Below are 6,071 nucleotides of genomic sequence, written 5' to 3' on the forward strand. Positions count from 1 at the left end.
GCAGTCACCAATGAAACCAAGCCCAGCAAACATTGGCTACAAGTCATGGGAAGGAATCCCTCATGCAGGGTTGGTGGGATGGTAAATAGTTCATCCTCTATGTACATCACTATGATGATTCCTCAAAAGATTAAAGATTAGGCTGTCACATGACCTGCTACACCACCCTCCATGTATATATTAGAAGGAACCAAAGCAAGTACGCCATAGATACAGACATTCATGTCTGTTCACGATGATTTAGTTATGGAGTCAACCTAGGAACCCATCCTTCCATGGAAGGCTGGATGAGGGGAAATGCAGTATAAATCCAAACAGTGTTCTATTGCTTCATGATGAATGAAATTATGTCATTTGCAGGAGACGGAGAGAAGTAGAGCTCATCGTGTCAGATGCAGTAAGCAGACTCAGAAAGGCAGGCTTCATCACAAGTTTCCTCTTCCATGTGGGATCTGTGGTTGAGGGTAGACATGAAAGTCAAGGAAGATGAGCAAGGAGTGACTGGACAGGGTGGAGGGAATGGGACATGATCAAAGTATGTTATATGTCTGAATGAAAAAAATAAAACATGGAACTTAATAATCCTGGTCCTTCCTACCTCCTAATAGGGCAGAGAAATTGATACAGAGTGATAAGAGAAAAGGGAAGACCAGCTCTCTGATGACAGTATTAAACTAGGGTTTTGCAAAAAGGAATGGCTTTATCAAACTTCCAACTCACAAGGAGGCCAGGAGCCTTAAGTTCATATCTGCCTCCTGAATGGGGGTGGGGAAGGGAGGGGTGTGCTGAGGGGAGGGGAGGGGAGAATCTACCCATTGACTGGATGACAAGGAAAGGCGTTCTAAGCTCCTCTCAACGCATCAAATGCTTTAATGGTTACATTTATTCTCCAAGGGGATAATGGTCTGGAAGGGGGGGTATATTCTGAGCTTGTAGCATCAAAAGGTCATGACTTTATGAGCTGATATCTCCTGCTCATGAGAAGCTATTCCATAAAAAGGAGTTGGTCATGAAGGGGGATGGAGAGATCTCCCACTGACAGCACAAGAGGCAAATAAATATACTGAGGCTCAGGGTGAAGATGATGAGGCTAGGTCATGCAAACAAAAAGGCAAGCATGCTGGCACACAGCAAGCAAGGCACAGATAGGAGCCGCTGAGGTGGAGACCCAGGCAGGATTTCACCAGTCAACCCTTTGCAGGCAGAGTGGGTTATTAAATCCTACATCCACTGTGATGCCCAGAGTGTCTGGGGTACAACACATTAGGCATGCTGATCTATTGCCCAGCATTGACTCCTATTCTAAAAACAAACAAAGAAATAAACAAACAAAAACCCTGTTCTGTTGGAACCTCAGACAGGCTCTTAGTGGATTCATTCTTAAATTTGTATAAATGTGCATGTGGAGACCAGGGCTCAGTATTGGGTGTCTTTCTCAACTATTCTCCACTGTATCATTTGAGACAGGGTCTGTCTCCATTAGGGTTTCTAGTGCTGTAATAAACACCATAACTAAAAGCAGCTTGGGAAGGGACTAGGTTGTTTGACCTTATACTTCCAAGTACAGATCATCACTGAAGGAAGCAACTCCAGCAGGGCAGGAAGCTGGAGAAAGGAGCTGATGGAGAGGCCAGGTAGGGGTGCTGCTTACTGGCGTGTTCAGCCTGCTGTTTCACAGAACCCAGGACTGCTAGCCTAGGGTGACACCACTCACAGTGAGCTGGGCCCTCCCACATCAATTAAAAATTAAGAAAATCTAGCACAGAACTCATCAACAGGCCATCCCTACGAGGACATTTTTCTCAAGTGTGGCTCTCTCTTCTAAAACCATTCCAGCTCTTGCCAAGTTGACATAAAATTAGTCAGCACCAGGTCTCCCCTGGGCCTGGAACTCACTGACTACACTGCTTGGCAAGAGCGCCGGAAACTCACCTGCCTCTCCTGCAGAGCACAGGGTTTACAGGTGCACATGGTCATGCCATCTTCCTATCTTCTCGTTATGTGCTATGAGTCCAAGCTCCGGGCCTCATGCTTGCATAGCAAGCGCTTTGTCATTGGATCCATAGAAGGGAAAGCAATTGAGAAGAGCAAAGGTGTGTTAGCAGGAGGAGATGAAGCGGGGCAATGGAGCATAAACAAGATCAGAACACACACACACACACACACACACACACACACACACGCACGCACGCACGCACACACGCATGCATGCATGTAAATGCCACTACGAAACCCATTATTATATTGCTATACATAATTAATAAATGCTAATCAAAACTTCTTTAAAAATGAAGGCATCAAGAGGTACCCTCTACCAACCCCGAGAGCTTCAGAGAAAGCCTAGAATACAGTCGGTCGGTCTCCCTTCAAGCAGTCTACGGGCAGGTGGGTAGTTCAGGGGATTCCAGGTGAATGGAGATAGAAAGGGGAAGCCTGAAGCCACTGAAGAGGGGAACAGATCCCGCCACCTGGGATTCACCCCATCTGTAACCCCAATCTGTGCCTTCATTTGCATAAAAATCAAGCAAGATTCAGTGTCAGCAAACCGTCCTGATTAACCCCAGCCAGCTCCGTGGGCCACTGGTCCCCTCTAGCACCAACACTTTTGCACGTGTTGATAGCTTGCCTCAAAGAACACAATTTGCTGGTGCATTGTTCCAGCCCATTACATCTGAATATTTTGGTACTCATTTGAGAATTCAGGTGCCTGGAACTTTTCCCTTTCATTTGGGAATTCAGGTATAAAGTCAATTTTCTATAATTGTTTGTGGCATTACTCCCAGAAGGGGGACTACTGGATGACATCTCCATCAGAGATGAAAACTGACCAGCCATTTTGTTTCAACATTGCTTGGTCATGAAATTCCAACCCAGTTGGTATAATTTGAATTGATTCTTCCCATACGCTCTTTAATCAGTTCCCAGTGTCTCCACTTCCTGCTCCTGCCCTGGTATCAATACACTCTAGGACTGCCTGCCTAGAGGCAATCAATTCTACAGCAGAGAAGGAGCCTTGTGCCTACCCATTCAGAATGGAAATAAAAATCTGAAAGAGCCAAATCAAAAAGAAAAAAGGGATCTGTATTTGTTTTCTTAAGACCCCTGGTCCTGCTCTCTGCTAAATATAATGGCTGTTCTCCTTCACTCTGCAGACAGGATATATACCATTCATGTCCATGGCTAACTGGCATCTCTTATATGACAACAATGGCCTTCGTGTCAAAGCCCTCTGCACCCTGTAGTGCTGTGAATTCCCCCATCCTAACAGGCAGTCTAAGACTCTGAACCAGAGAGACAGCACTGCTCCCAACACAGGACCATGGAGAGTTCTCACCTGAGCAGAGCAGAGGTCCTTTAAAGGAAGCTATTTCAGACAGCGATCATTGGTATTGTCGGCATGCGTGCACGGTTACTTTAAAGTATATACACTGTGTGTTCAGACCCAAGGCTGCAGTGAAGGGGCCCCAGGTAACACAGGTGAGCACATCTCAGAACTTCTGTGACTTCTTCAATGTTTGATTCTGACTTGGACTTTAGCCATTGTGTGCCGAGCAAAGTTTCAGCATGCCAAGTTTCTCTCCACACCCACATGTGGTTACAAGGCCCCATACAGAAGGATGGCACACAGCTAAAGAGCTGGGTTTAGACACTCCTTCAGCCAAAGGGAGCTGCTCACCTACAGGCAGCCCTTCCCAGAAAAGCTCATGAAAAACAACTGCTTAGGAGGAGCACAAATGCCTGAGCTCTGTGTTGGAAGACCTAGAACCCCTGAGCTATCGCTCTGTGGATCGGCTTCCTCGTGGCCAATCCTGCTTTCCCATCTCTCACACAGGGGTTGCTCTAGAGAGTCTTCCCCAAAACCCCGGCATACAATCTCCATACCAGGATCTGTCCCCGAGGAAACCTGACCTCCAGCAGGGCCGTTTTCAGGTTGGTATTTTCAATATAGATTGCATTCATGAGCCTTTCTTCATGCACACTAAGAGGGGTACCATGAATACAGGGGGAACCATGGGGTTAAAGGGAATATTCACCTCCAGCCTTCCCAGAAATGACTCCTGAGCTCCCCAGCTGCTGTGCCAGACCCCAAGCAGTGAACCTCAAGAACACCATCCTTCTCTCCTTCTTTCCTTCCCCCTTTCTTTCTTTATTCCTCTCTCTCTCTCTCTCTCTCTCTCTCTCTCTCTCTCTCTCTTTCTTTTTCGTGGTTAGAGACAGGGTCTCATGTAGATCAGGCTAGCCACTATGTAGCTGAGGATGACTTGAATTCCAGATCCTCCTGTCTTCACCTCCCCCATTCTAGGAGTAGGAGTACGTTCCACCACGGAAATAAATCTTAAGAAAATGTATAACCTCAAATGTATTTCCTAAACAATTATCATCAATGCAACCAATTAAGAGCCTAAAAAAGAAAAGCAGACAAATTAAAGAAAGCAGAATGGCTTAATGAATATACATTCAGAAATTCATGGAACTCATTTTCCTGCAATGGTGGGACTTGAACCCAGAACCTCATGAGTGCTAGACAAGCACATTACCACTTAACTGTCTCCCTGGTCTATATAATAGCCTCTCAGAGGCTTTAAACAACAACAGAGCTAAGTTGAAAAGACTTAGTAAGGAACATAAACTGGCTGCATCTGATCAGGAAAGAATAAAAGGTAAGTTATTGGAAAGGGACATCTGCTATGGGCACCTTAAAAGAGAATTCCTCACACAAGAGTATGCTAGTAGACATGATTTAGATTAAAAAGGATGATTTTGGTAGGGAAGTATAAGTTATAACTATGTAAAAAAATTAAAACTTTTGGGAAATTCTACCAAATATTCATGGGTCAAAAAATATCCAGTTCAAGCCAAACTCTTCAGGACATAGAACTTGCTGGGTTTTATGAAGCTAGCATGATCCCGCTACCCAAATTAGACATGAGACAGTGAAATAGGACTGTTGGCCCACGTTGCCTGTGAAGAGACACGGAGAGTCCTATATAAAATATTAGCAAATTAGCTGCAGAAGGAGAGTAATGAATCAAGGTGGCTTCATACCATAAGGGTGGTTGACGCCTTGAATAGCTATTAATGTGATCCCTTGCGTTAATGGAGGAGAGGATAGGCCAGCATAATTATCTCACTGGATGTCCCAAAATGCATGCCCATTCATTCATAACGCTGAGAGAAATAGATGCCCAATGCGGTGCCTTGTGGTGTAAAACACGCTGTTGTAATTTTCTACAGCATGTGACAGTTTTTGAGCATTTATTACATGTCAGACATGGTTCCAAATACTTTACACAAATTGATTCTGTTAATTCACACACAATCCTATGAAACGGGCACTATTATTGTCTCCACTTTCAGGAGAAATTGGGTAACCTGAGGTACATGCTAGGTGACTTGTCCAGATCACCAAGCCAACAGTAACAGTCCAGACATGAAGGCAGATAGGCTCCCACATTGACCACCTTGTACTTTGTTGGACGGTTCCTCCAATCTCAGCTGGAAAAGGGGCTCCCAAAAGCAATGTCATATTACAATGATTTATTTTTTATTGTATGCGTATGATTTATTTTTATTGTATATGTATGAGTGTTTTGCCTGAATGTTGTGTCTGACCATCATGTGCCTGCTGGTTCCCACAGAGACCAGAAGAGGGCATCAGATACCCTGGAACTGTAGTTACAGATCATTGTGGGCCACTGTGTGGATGCTGGGAACTGAGTCTGTGTTCTATGGAATAACAGCCAGTGATCTTAGCCACTAAACCACCTCTCCAGACCCAAATGATGTCCTTTTTTTAACAGAGGCACCTCTAGCCAGAATGGATCAAAATATCAGTATGGATGACCCAGATTTGCCTGTTGCAATGGTTTGGATAGGAAAGGCCCCCATATGCTCACAGATTTGAATACTTGGTCATTAGGGAATAGTGCTGCTTGGTAGGAATTAAGACGTATGGTCTTGTTGGAGGAAGTGTGTCACTAGGGGCGGGCTTTGGGGTTTTAAATGCTCAAGCCTAATTCTCTCTCTCTCCCTCTCTCTCTCTCTCTCTCTCTCTCTCTCTCTCCCTCTCT

General features: G+C 44.9%; 1 long non-coding RNA gene across 1 annotated transcript; it reads right to left on the reverse strand.

The window, feature by feature from the left end:
• Positions 1–200: 200 nt before the first annotated feature.
• Positions 201–4,183, reverse strand: LOC116071924. The gene is made up of 3 exons (XR_004111240.1): positions 3,335–4,183; positions 1,933–2,046; positions 201–452 (listed from the first exon to the last, which is right to left on the reverse strand). It is a non-coding gene; the product is annotated as an uncharacterized LOC116071924 (long non-coding RNA).
• Positions 4,184–6,071: the final 1,888 nt, after the last annotated feature.

Source organism: Mastomys coucha, unplaced genomic scaffold (genome assembly GCF_008632895.1).
Source record: "Mastomys coucha isolate ucsf_1 unplaced genomic scaffold, UCSF_Mcou_1 pScaffold1, whole genome shotgun sequence".
Classification (NCBI taxonomy): Eukaryota; Metazoa; Chordata; class Mammalia; order Rodentia; family Muridae; genus Mastomys; species Mastomys coucha.